At 40.4% G+C, this 13,169-nt stretch overlaps 1 protein-coding gene across 10 annotated transcripts in view; it reads right to left on the reverse strand.

The window, feature by feature from the left end:
• The window catches only part of CSGALNACT2 (chondroitin sulfate N-acetylgalactosaminyltransferase 2), a 114,251-nt gene extending 112,726 nt beyond the window's left edge, over nt 1-1,525 (reverse strand). For 8 of the 10 annotated variants that reach the window (XM_045196013.2, XM_045196012.3, XM_045196009.2 and 5 more), the window contains exon 1: nt 1,390-1,525. The gene's annotated coding sequence lies outside the window, so the exon portion shown is untranslated. Of the gene's footprint in view, nt 1-499; nt 551-1,389 lie in introns of all 10 variants that reach the window. The other 2 variants (XM_045196011.2, XM_045196008.2) reach the window with 1 other exon arrangement.
• Between the last annotated feature and the right edge of the window lie 11,644 nt (nt 1,526-13,169).

A 13,169-nucleotide genomic window follows, 5' to 3' on the forward strand; every position in this document is an offset into this window, starting at 1 on the left:
TTTTACTAATCTTTAATGTTACAGAAGTTAAAATAAGAGATTCTATTTTATGAAAAAGGAAAGCTTCATGGTAAAAGTAATTTTCCACCTATCTTATGATTCAGCCATTCCATAGCTCACAGAAACATATACAGATGTGCACCAAGACATTACAAGAATGGTCACAGTAGTCTTCAAAATACATGATAATCAAATATTAGGAACACAAATATATCCATTAACAGAAGAGTAGTCATGTAATCGATGCAAATGAGTATTGCACAGCAATAAAGAAGAGTGAACTACTGTTACATGAAACATCATGGATGAATCAATCTCACAGTAGTGTGCTGAGCATACTGCACGACTCCATTTACATGAAGCCCAAAAGAGACAAAACCAATAGATAAAGACAGAAATGCAGATACTGATTACCCGGCAAGGGTATTACTGAGCTGGAAGCAGTTGAAGAAAACTCCTGGGATGATAGAAATGTTTTATATATATATAAAATGCTCACCTAGCTGGTGGTTACACAAGTGCCCTTAGTGACTTCATATGTATTTCATACCTCAATAAAAAAGATAAGAAGAAAGTGTAATTTTCAAACTCGTTTAAACTTAAACTGTGCTTATATACGTCAAAATTCTCTGAGCCATAAATACTGGAAACCAACATCCCTTTTTTACATTGTTGTAGTCACATGACACTTTTAAACGAGTGGTATAGAATAATAATACAAAGTGAACATTAACATTCTCAGTCATAAAATACATGGTTTCCCATTTCCCAGTTTGAAAGTACTATTTTAAATACAACATGAAAAGATAACATTAATTCTACCATAAATTAAGACCCTACTCCTGAGAACCTTCAATGACGGTTAACTGTCCAGAAGGGTATATAATTCTCAATGAAGGATAAGAGTTTGAGTTATAATCAAATTTTCGTTCTGCCAAAAGCATCGTCACAAACGAAAGCATCGCTAGTGCGTTTACAAATCATTCCTCAGCAAATTGCTCTAGACTAGTGTAATTTTCAAGATGAACTCTGAAAATGCCTGCGGCCCCCTCCGCCGTCTCCTTGGCCCTCTGATTCCCACACAACCGTTCATCTTTTAAAGGTGCTGCCGTTTGCCACACAGGGCTGCTGTACGAGAGCACTTGGTTGTTTTTTTAAAAAGATAAAAATAAACAAGCAGACCAACGATCTCTGGCAGCATCGTTCTCAAAAGAAAACTCAAACTGCACCGAAAACCCGCGGCTTTTCCTGATACGGAGACTTCGGAAGGCTTCTCCAGGGGGCAATTCCACGAGGGTGACCCAACCCGGACAGACACGCACAACCCCCGAGCCGCGCCCGGGTCGTCACAGTCGCAGGCGGGCCAAACCAAGTAGACTGGGTACTCACCACGCTCACGAGTCTGCGCACGGTCCCCACCGCCCCGCCACGCAGGGCCCCGGCCACACCGCCGCCTCCCGGATAGCGATAGCGGAGCCCTACAGCCTGGAAGCCCGGTCGCCGCGTCCACACCCGCCACTTCCGGCCTGCGTAAGAAAACGAGGCGACAGCTCTGGCTCACGGCAGCTCCAGCCCCGCCCGTGCCTGCGCCAGCCCCTCCCACTTCCCCGCCCAAGCCCATTGCCCGGCTTGCAAAGCTCAATTACTGGCCTACAGTATTAATAAATAGATTATCCGTTAAAAATATGTGTGTGTTGTGAAAGTCCGTGTAGATCCAGAAATGGTCAGTGGAGGCAGAGTGCCGGAAGCAGGAAAGCGAACCTGCCCAAGCAATCGTCTGCAGGGATAGAAATTTCAGTTCAGGCCCACTGCTGACTTGACCCGGTGTCCTGTTCTGGCACCTGGCAAAAGCGATGAGCGCCTACCTGCGTGCGCACTGAGCGGTTGCCCTTAGACTGAGAGGTTGCCAGAGGTGTCTGAGCGTCCTCGGGAACTGGACTGCCCTTGAGACCCCAGCGAGGGGCCCTGGGCTGCCAGTGACCTTTAGGCTAATAGTCACTGCACTTCTTTGGACCTGAATTTCCTTAAGTGAAAATGAGGTAGTTGAGGTAGATATTATGGGAAATGGCTTCTTAGTCTCACATTGTATGAATTTAGTAAAGGAAAAAAGAAAGGCTCTCTGTTCAACTACTTATTCCAGGAATATCCCCAGGATATTTTGTCCTGCTCTGCGCAGGCGAGAGGTTGCGGGACAGCAACATCCTGCCTGCGTCTGGGCAGACCGGCCATGCTGAGAATGGCTCCGGGGTTTGCCTCCCACCGCTCTGCTTTTCTTACCATGTTGCCTTGGTAGGCTATTTGGGCTTAGGCTCGCTAAGCCTCAGTTTCCTTGGCTGCCTAGTGGGGACAATAACAATAGCATGTGACTCCTAAGATTGTTGTGAAGATTAAACACAATTTTGTATCTTAAGTGTTTGGTGTTTTGTCTGGCAGGAGGCAGGCAGAGAACGCTCACTGTCATCATTAAGTGTATTAAGTATTAAGAACAGAAGGCTAAGGTGACTAGGGTGTGCATCCAGTAGAATTGGCATTCCAGGAGGAGAGGATTTGTTCCTAACAACACTTCTCCCAAGCTGGCCCAAGAGTAAAGAACTCACTAGTCATAGATTCCATGGGTATGTGAACTCCTGAAGATGAGGACCATGTCTTTTCATTTCCCAGTACTTCGCACATAATAAGTCTCCAATATATATGTACTGAATCGATTAAAATAAGAACATGGAAGAATCCCTCCATTGTCTAAAATATTTACTGCTTGATCAGCTCCTCAAGGACACAGCATGCCTGATTAAATTTACTGCCTGTCACAATTAAGCTTTCTGTCTGGTTTCTAGTTATGCTCTAGTACAGAGATTAGCCTTGTGCAAGTCTCCTGCCATCTCTGTGGAGTAGGTTATGGTCCTCAATTTACAGTGGAGTAAACAGAAACTCAGAGCCTCTCCCAGCACAAGACCTGGTATGAAATTAAAGCAGCAGGATTCAGGTTAGCTGTCATTTCTTTTAAATTGTTATTTGACTCCTCCATTAGAATTGTTTTCAAAATAATTAAGGTTCCATCAATGGACATAAATTGTTAGCTTATTATTATTTTGCCAGCCAAATCAAATATTAAATGGGTGTAATTTGAATTTGGAGAGAAGATAATACATAATTCAAATTTTATGGAAGATTATGGATGACATACTGGGGTTTCTAAATTAGTGGCTCCCTTGGGGAAAATACTAAAGTACAATTATGGTATGAGTAATATCAGAAGAATGTAATTTTTCTTGGGGAAAAAAAGACATTTTTCCTCCCAAATCTCCAATCTGATGCTTAAAAAAAAACATAACATAAAGCTTTCCCACTCCCCTAGCCTTCCTTTGCGTCTCTGCCAAAAGCAACCAATGGGAGCTGACTCCATTGCTACAACAGACCTGTTTTCATTTCAGTGATCTTCCCACAGAAATTTATTCTCTCATAGCAGGGCCACACTGCCTCCAAAGGCTCTAGGAAAGGATCCTTTCTCAATTCCTCTAGTTTCTGGTGGTTGCTAGCAATCCTTGGCATTCTTAGGCTTGTAGATGTATCACTCCAATCTCAACCTCCATCTTTATATGGTATTCTTCCCTGTGTTTTCTTTGTGTACAAATTTCCCTCTTCTTCTAAGGACACCACCCTAATCCAGTATAACCTCATTTTGATTGAATCTACAAAGACCCTATTTTCAAATAAGGTCAAATTCACAGGTTCTGAGGGTGAGAATTGGTACATATCTTTCTGTCAGACACAGTTCTACCCACTATATACTGCAACCTCAGAATTTCTGATACACACAAGTACTACTCTTTCTGCATTTAATCCTGCCATCTTTGCTCAACCTCTTCTTGGGGAGTAAACATAAACAAGCACAAGCAGTAAACATTTCAAATAACCCACAGATTCTTCTCTATTTCTCAGCCTTTAACTATAAGCCTAGAACCCTTGATTGCAAAACATTCCTTCTTGCTCTGTGACACCCTTCTGAAAATTTAATGAGCAGAGTCTTTGCAACTTTAAATGAACGCCAGAGTATTTAGGACTATTTGTGAGATTCCAGAGGACTCCTCTATTTATAAACAAGTTGACTCTGTTCTGAATATATCTTTGCTTTCTCCATTATATTTGATGCATATGCCAGATAAGTATTTGACACTGTACCCAATACTGATAAGGGAAAATAATTGGAGCAGAACCTATTAAAAGTCAGATAAAACCTACTTACCATCACTCAAATTTCCCCATATCTTTTGAAGCCAAAAGTAAAAGAAGGAGTCAAAACTATAGTTGAAGCCTCAGATCCAAAGGTCTTCTCATGTCCTGCTCTAGCCCTTGTAATACATCCATCCTGGAAGTAAAGAAACCAAGTGGACAGGGACATCCATTTGTTTAAGACTAAAGAGCCACCTACAAAATTATTCCTCATTTCATCAAACTCAGATACCATCCTGCAAAACACTTGCTGAAGACACTTGCTATAGTGAATCTTTCCTCAACTTTTTCCAGTGTGCTTATGCAACAGGACAGTCAATAACTTTGTGTGTGTGTGTGTGAGCATAAAATGTATCATTTTAACCATGTTTAAGTTTTCAGTTCAGTGGCATTAAGTACATTCACATTGTTGTGCAACCAGCACCAATATCCATCTTCAGAAATTTTTCACTAACTTAAACTGAAACTCAGTATCCATTAAACACTAACTTCTCACTTGCCCTTCTTCCAGCCCCTGAATGAAGGGGTAAACACCATTCAACTTTTTTCTTTATGAATTCACTAATATAACTATTTCATATAAGTGAAATCATACAGTATTTGTCTCTGTGTGTCTGACTTATTTCACTTAGCATGTTTTCAAAATGTATCCATGTTATACCATATGTCAGAATTTCATTCTTTTTAAGGTTAAATAAGGACAGTCAATAGCTATTTGCTTTTGTCTGGTAAGGACAACAGTCCTCCTGGACAGTCATGCCCGTAGGGTTGACTGAAGCTTACTGTTATTTTATCTGGGTTTTTAATCAAGACTTAAATAATCAGCCCTGGTCAGTGTGGCTCAGTGGATTGAGTGCTGACCGGTGAACCAAAGGGTTGCCAGTCTGATTCCCAGTTGGGGCACATGCCTGGGTTGCATGCCAGGTCCCCAGTTGGGGGCGCTCAAGAGGCAACCACATATTGATGTTTCTCTCACTCTTTCTCCCTCCCTTCCTCTCTCTAAAAATAAATAAATGAAATATTTTTTAAAAGACTTCTATAATAAAAATTTTCCTTGTGATTCAGTTCTTATACAATTTGTAGAAAGTCTCCTGCTTTGCTGAGAGGATTCCATTTATTCTTACCCTTAGCAGAATATAGACATAAAGTTTCAAAAGATAAATTAAAATTTTGCCAAAACAGTCCAGTTTTTAGGACATGACTCTTCTAAAGGAAAATAAACACTTTCTTCTGATAGACTAAAAACTATCCAAATCTATCCTAGGCCCCTCACAAAGCTACATTTGAGAGGAATTTCATGTTTAACTAGATATTATAGACAATGGGGTACCAATTTTTTTTCTGTGATTGTGCCATTTTTTAATTAAATGTTTAAATTAAAACAATGTTTAATTACAGCTGGCATTCAATATATTTCAAATTAGTTTTAGATGTACAGCACAGTGGTTTGATATTTATATAATCTATTAAGTGATCCCTCTGATAATTCTAGTACTCACTTAGCCACATACATAGTTATTATACAATATTATTGACTATGTTCCTTATGCTTTACTTTATATCCCTTTGACTATTTTGTAATTATCAATTTGTACTTCTTAATCCCTTTACTTTTTCTTCATAGTCCCCCATCACCCTTCCATGTGAAAACAGTCTGTTCTCTTTATGAGTTTGTTTCTGTTTTTGTTTGTTTCTTTAGTTTGTTCTTCAGATTCCTCATATGAAATCATATGGTATTTGTCTTTCTCTACTTGACTCATTTCACTTAGCATAATACCCTCAAGGGTCTATCCGTATTGTCACAAATAGTAAGATTTCATTATTTTTTTAATGGCTGAGTATATCCAGTCTATAGACATTTAGGTGGCGTCCATAACTTGGGTATTATAAATAATGCTGCATTGAATACAGGGGTGCATGTGTCTTTTCAAATTAGTGTTTTGCATTTGTTCAGATAAATCCCAGAAGTGAAATAGCTACATCATATGGTATCTCTATTTTTAATTTTTTTGAAGAACCTCGATACTGTTTCCATAGTGGCTGCACCAACTTGCAATCCCACCAACAGAGCACAAATGTTCCCCTTTCTCCACATCCTCCAACATTTGTTGTTTGTTGATTTATTAATGTTAGTCATTATGACAAGTATGAGGTGATACTTATTGTGGTTTTAATCTGCATTTCTCTGATGATTAGTGACATCAAGCATGTTTTCATATGTCTATTGGCCATATGTATGTCCCCTTGGAGAAATGTCTATTCAGATCCTCTGCCCATATTTTAATTACATTGTTTGCTTTTTTTGGTGTTAAATAGTATGAGTTTTTTTTTTAAGTTTTGCATACTAATGCCTATCGTATGTATCATTAGTAGATATCTTATTCCATTTAGTAGGGTGTCTTTTAGTTTTGTGGATGATTTATTTAGCTGTGCAAAAACTTTTTAGTTTAATGTAGTCCTATTTGTTTATTTTTTCTTTTGTTTCCCTTGTCTGAGGGACATAAGAAAAAATATTACTAAGAGTAATGTCAGAGATTTTACTGCCCCTGTATTCTTTGTTCTAGAAGTTTATGCTTCTTGGTCTTATGTTTAAGTCTTTAATCCATTTGGAGTTTATTTATTTTTTTTTTAATTTTTTTATTGTTATGCAATTACAGTTGTATGCCTTTTCTCCCCATCCCTCTACCCCACCCCAGGTGAACCCACCTCCCTCCCCCCTCTCCACCCTCCCCCTTGGTTTTGTCCATGTGTCCTTTATAGTAGTTCCTGTAATACCCTCTTCCCACTATCCCCGCCCCCACCCCCCACCCCCGCCCTGGCTATTGTTAGATTGTTCTTAACTTCAATGCTTCTGGTTATAATTTGTTTGCTTTTTTCTTCTATTGCTTATGTTCCAGTTAAAGGTGAGATCATATGGTACTTGTCCCTCACTTCCTGGCTTATTTCACTTAGCATAATGCTCTCCAGTTTCATCCATGCTGTTGCAAAGGGTATAAGCTCCTTCTTTCTCTCTGCTGCGTAGAATTCCATTGTGTAAATATACCATGGTTTTTGGATCCACTCGTTTGCTGATGGGCACTTCGGTTGCTTCCAGTACTTGGCTATTGTAAATTGTGCTGCTATGAACATTGGGGTGCACAGATTCTTTTGGATTGGTGTTTCAGTGTTCTTAGGGTATAATCCCAGCAGCGGAATTACTGGGTCAAAGGGCAGTTCCATTTTTAGTTTCCTGAGGAAATTCCATATTGTTTTCCACAGTGGCCTCACCAGTCTGCATTCCCACCAACAGTGCACAAGGGTTCCCTTTTCTCCACATCCTCTCCAACATTTGTTTGTGGATTTGTTTATGTTGGCCATTCTGACTGGTGTGAGATGATACCTCATTGTGGTTTTAATTTGCATCTCTCTGATGGCTAGTGATGCTGAGCATCTTTTCATATGTCTCTGGGCCCTCTGTATGTCTTCCTTGGAGAAGTGTCTGTTCAAGTCCTTTGCCCATTTTTTAATTGGGTTGTTTGTCTTCCTGGAGTGGAGTCGAGTGAGTTCTTTATATATTTTGGAGATCAGGCCCTTGTCTGAGGTATCGTTGGCAAATATGTTTTCCCATACTGTTGGTACTCTTTGTAATTTGGTGCTGTTTTCTTTAGCCATGCAGAAGCTTTTTATTTTGATGAGGTCCCATTTGTTTATTCTTTCCTTTATGTCCCTTGTTTTAGGGGATGAGTCTGTGAGGATGTTGCTGCGTGGAATGTCTGAGATTTTCCTGCCAATGTTTTCCTCAAGGACTTTTATGGTGTTACGGCTTATATTTAAGTCTTTTATCCATCTTGAGTTTATTTTCGTGTATGGCGTAAGTTGGTGATCGAGTTTCATTTTTTTGCACGTAGCTGTCCAGATCTCCCAACACCATCTGTTGAAGAGGCTGTTTTTGCTCCATTTTATGCTCCTGCCTCCTTTGTCAAATATTAATTGATCGTATAGACTTGAGTTTATTTCTGGGCTCTCTATTCTGTTCCATTGGTCTATGTGCCTGTTTTTATGCCAGTACCAGGCTGTTTTGATTACAGTGGCCTTGTAATACAGTTTGATATCAGGTATTGTGATCCCTCCTGCTTTGTTTTTCTTTCTCAAAATTGCTGCAGCTATTCGAGGTCGTTTATGGTTCCATATGAATTTCTGCAATGTTTGTTCTATATCTGTGAAATATGTCATGGGTACTCTAATAGGGATTGCATTGAATCTATAAATTGCTTTGGGTAGTATGGCCATTTTGATAATGTTGATTCTTCCAATCCATGAACATGGTACATGCTTCCATTTGTTTGTATCTTCCTTAATTTCTTTCTTCAGTGTTGTGTAGTTTTCTGAGTACAGGTCTTTTACCTCCTTGGTTAGGTTTATTCCTAGGTACTTTATTTTTCTTGTTGCTATATCGAATGGGATTTTTTTCCTGATTTCTGTTTCTGCAGTTTCGTTGCTGGTGTACAGGAATGCCTTTGATTTCTGGGTATTGACTCTGTATCCAGCTGTTTTGCCAAATTCATTTATTAGGTCGAGTAGTTTTTGAGTGGAGTCTATAGGGTTTTCCATGTACACTATCATGTCGTCTGCAAACAGTGACAGTTTCATTTCCTCCTTTCCAATTTGGATGCCTTTTATTGCTTTTTCTTGTCTGATTGCTGTGGCTAGGACTTCCAATACTATAGGAGTGGTGAGAGAGGGCATCCTTGTCTAGTTCCTGATCTTAGTGGGAAAGCTCTAAGTTTTTGTCCATTGAGTGTGATGTTGGCTGTAGGTCTCTCATATATGGCCTTAATTATGTTGAGGACTGCTCCCTTTATTCCCACTTTGCTGAGTGTTTTTATCAGAAATGGGTGCTGTATCTTATCAAATGCTTTTTCCGCATCTATTGATATGATCATGTGATTTTTGTCTTTGCTGTTGTTGATGTGATGTATTATGTTTATTGATTTGCGAATATTGTACCATCCTTGCATCCCTGGGATGAATCCCACTTGGTCATGGTGGATGATCTTTTTAATATATTGCTGGATGCGGTTTGCTAATATTTTGTTGAGAATTTTAGCGTCTATGTTCATCAGCGATATTGGCCTGAAGTTTTCTTTCTTCGTTGTGTCTTTATCTGGTTTTGGGATTAGGATGATGTTGGCTTCATAAAAAGAGTTTGGGAGTCTTCCATCAGTTTGGATTTTTTCGAATAGTCTGTGAAGGATAGGGGTTAGTTCTTCTTTAAATGCTTTGTAGAAATCTCCTGTGAAACCATCTGGTCCAGGGCTTTTGTGTGATGGGAGTTTCTTGATGACTGCTTCAATTTCCTTTGCTGATATTGGTCTGTTCAGGTTTTCTGCTTCTTCTTCATTCAGTTTTGGAAGGTTATATTTTTCTAGAAATGTGTCCATTTCATCTAGGTTTTCAAATTTCTTAGCATACAGGTCTTCATAGTAATTTCTTACGATCCTTTGTATTTCTGTGGTATCAGTTGTAATCTCTCCACTTTCATTTCTAATTCTGTTTATTTGGATCCTCTCTCTTTTTTTCTTGATGAGCCTACTTAAAGGCTTGTCGATTTTGTTTATCTTTTCAAAGAACCAGCTCCTGGATTCATTGATCCTTACAATTGTGCTTTTAGTCTCTATGTCATTTAGTTCTGCTCTGATCTTGGTTATTTCCTTCCTTCTGCTTGCTCTGGGCTGTCTTTGTTGTTGTTCCTCCAGTTCTTGTAGGCGTAGGGTTAGGTTGTTTGTGTGAACTGTTTTAACTTCTTAAGGTAGGCCTGTATTGCTATGAACTTCCCTCTCAGGACTGCCTTTGCTGTGTCCCATAGGTTTTGGGTTGTTGTGAGTTCGTTTTCATTTGTTTCCAGGAAGTTTTTGATTTCTTCCCTAATCTCGTTCTTAACCCATTCATTGTTTAATAGCATGCTATTCAGTCTCCATGCTTTTGAGTGTTTTGGGTTTTTACCCTTGGGGTTGGTTTCTAGTTTCAGACCCTTGTGGTCAGAGAAGATGCTTGATATGATTTCAATTTTCTTGAATTTGTTGAGGCTTGCTTTGTGTCCTATCATGTGGTCTATCTTTGAAAAAGTTCCATGGACACTTGAAAAGAACGTGTATTTTGCTTCTTTGGGATGAAAAGCTCTGTATATATCAATTAAGTCCATTTCCTCTAAGGTATTGTTAAGTGACACAATATCTTTGTTGATCTTTTGTTTGGAAGACCTGTCCATTTTTGATAGTGGTGTGTTAAAATCCCCTACTATAATTGTGTTGCTGTCAATATCTTTCTTGAAATCCTCCAAGATTTTCTTTATGTATTTGGGTGCTCCTATGTTGGGTGCATATATATTTACAATGTTTATGTCTTCTTGGTGGATTCTTCCTTTGAGTATTATGAAGTGACCTTCTGGGTCTCTCTTTATGGCCCTTCTTTGGAAGTCTATTTTGTCTGATATGAGTATTGCTACCCCTGCTTTTTTTTCCTGTCCGTTTGCTTGGAAAATTTGTTTCCAGCCCTTCACTTTCAGTCTGTGTAAGTCTTTTGTCCTGAGATGGGTTTCTTGTAGGCAGCATATGTGTGGGTCATGTTTTCTTATCCATTCAGCTGTTCTATGTCGTTTGATTGGAGCATTTAATCCATTTACATTTAAGGTTATTATCGATAGGTAGTTATTCATTGCCATTATTTCCTACCTGTGTTCCTCTGTCTTTCTCTTTTCCTTCCTTTCCTTAAAGCAGTCCCTTTAGCATCTCTTGCAGAGCTGGTTTGGTGGAGCTGTATTCTTTTAGACTTCTTTTGTCTGGGAAGCTCTTTATTTGGTCTTCTATCTTGATTGAGAGCCTTGCTGGGTAAAGTAGTCTTGGTTGGAGGCCTCTGGTTCTCATTACTTGGAATATTTTTTGCCATTCTCTTCTGGCTTGGAGCGTTTCCATTGAGAAGTCAGTTGCTAACCTTATCGGGGCTCCCTTGTATGTTACTTCCTTTTTCTCCCTTGCTGCCTTTAAGATCCTCTCTTTGTCTTGGAAATTTGCCATTTTAATTATGATGTGTCTTGCAGTGGGTCTCTTTGGGTTCCTCTTGCTTGGGACTCTCTGTGTTTCCTGGATTTGGGTGACTTTTTCTCTCCTCAGATTAGGGAAATTTTCCATCATTACTTTTTCAAACAGGTTTTCTATCCCTTGCTCTTCTTCTTCTCCTTCTGGTATTCCTATTATACGGATATAGTTACGTTTCATGTTGTCCTGCATTTCCCTTATTGCCTCTTCATTCTTTCTGAGCCTCTTTTCCTTTTCTTGCTCCTTCTGGGTGTTTTTTTCTACTTTATCCTCCAGCTCGCTGATCCGATCCTCTGCTTCGTCAAGTCTGCTTTTAATTCCTTCTACTGTGTTCTTCAATTCAGAAATTGTATTCTTCATTTCCGCTTGGCTCTTGTTGATATTTTCTATTTCCTTTTTCATGTTGATATAGTTTGCAGTGAGTTCATTGTAGTTTCCTTGTAGTTTCTGGTAGTTCTCTTTGAGCTCAGAGAGCTCAGTGAGTTTCCTGATGACCATTGCTTTGAACTCAGTATCTGATAGTTGACTTGCCTCTTTTTCGGTTAGTATTCTTTCTGAGACTTCCTCCTTTCCTTTCATTTGGGAATTGTTTCTTTGTCTTCCCATTGTTTGTGAGGTTCTTCTTGTTGGCCTCTGTGTCTTAAATTGCTTTGTTCTGACTCCCTGGATTTATGATATGAACTTCTATGGTAGAATGCCAATGGGATTCGTTGGTGCTGTCTCCTTACTCTCCTGTGCTCACTGGTCTTGAGCTGACGTTTATGTGTTTAACACGGTCTAACTCTAGTCTTTTCAGCACTCCAGGTTTTGTTGTCTCACCTGTGGGAAAAAGAGAAAGGGGGGGCGAAAGAAAAGAAAAAAAAAAAAACACACTCACACACACACAAAACAAACCAAAAGAAAGATGGGAAGGAGGGAAAAAGGAAATAGGAAAGGAGGAAAGGAAGGAAGGAGGGAAGAAGGAATAAAGAAAGATCGGAGGCAAGATAAGAAGGAATTTTAGCAAAAATTAAAACATAGAAATAGATAAAAGAAGGCAGGAAGAAGACATAAAAATGGTAAAGGATGGGAGGAAGAAGGAATGAAAAAAAAGAAAAAAAGAGAGAGGAAGAAGGAATTCAGGGGGAAAGGAAAAAAAAGAAAAAGGATAAAAAAAAAAAAAAAAAAAAAAAAAACCCTTCTGTTGGCTTTAAACCGGTCAGGTTATTTCTGCTGGTGTCCTGTCTGTGCAACGGGAGGGGGTGTTTGGAGGGATTGGTTTCACTTTTCTCTCTTCCTGGGTCACACTCTTCGCTGTTTTGTAAGTGTGGTCCCTGGCAGTCAATCAGTCCGTTGATCAGCCAATCCAGCTGCTTTGGCTTGTGACGCGTGCGCGCGCAGCAGGGGAATCCAGCCGCTTTGGGTCTGTGACGTTATTTTGTGCCCTGAGCGCGCAGCCGGTGGACCAATAGAGCCGCCAGGGCTTGGAACGCTGGCGCGCAGGTGGCGGATTCAGCCGCCTTGGGGTTAGGACACTCGCCAGCAGCTTTGTATTTGGAAAACAGGCACCCAGCCGGCCCTGTGCTTGGTGAGCGCGCGCAGCCCACTGAGCCACAGGCTCTGTGCTTGGGGGCCCAATCCAGCCGCCCTGGGCTTGAGTCTCTCGGGCGGGCGGGGCCGCCCTGGGACTGAATCACGCGGCACTCGGTTCCGAGGTTTTGGGCCTGTGGGTAGAGCAGCTAGACTCTGGTCCAAATTATCTCGGAGGTTTCAGGTGTGGGCGCCCCTCCTGGGTTTCAAGTGTGGGTCCCGTTCGCTAATCTGCTCGCTCGCGCGACCGGACCTCAGGTGAGCGTAGCAGTCCAGGGGTGGAGGGGGAGGGGCGCC

The sequence above is a fragment of the Desmodus rotundus genome, chromosome 4 (assembly GCF_022682495.2).
Source record: "Desmodus rotundus isolate HL8 chromosome 4, HLdesRot8A.1, whole genome shotgun sequence".
NCBI classification, from domain to species: Eukaryota; Metazoa; Chordata; class Mammalia; order Chiroptera; family Phyllostomidae; genus Desmodus; species Desmodus rotundus.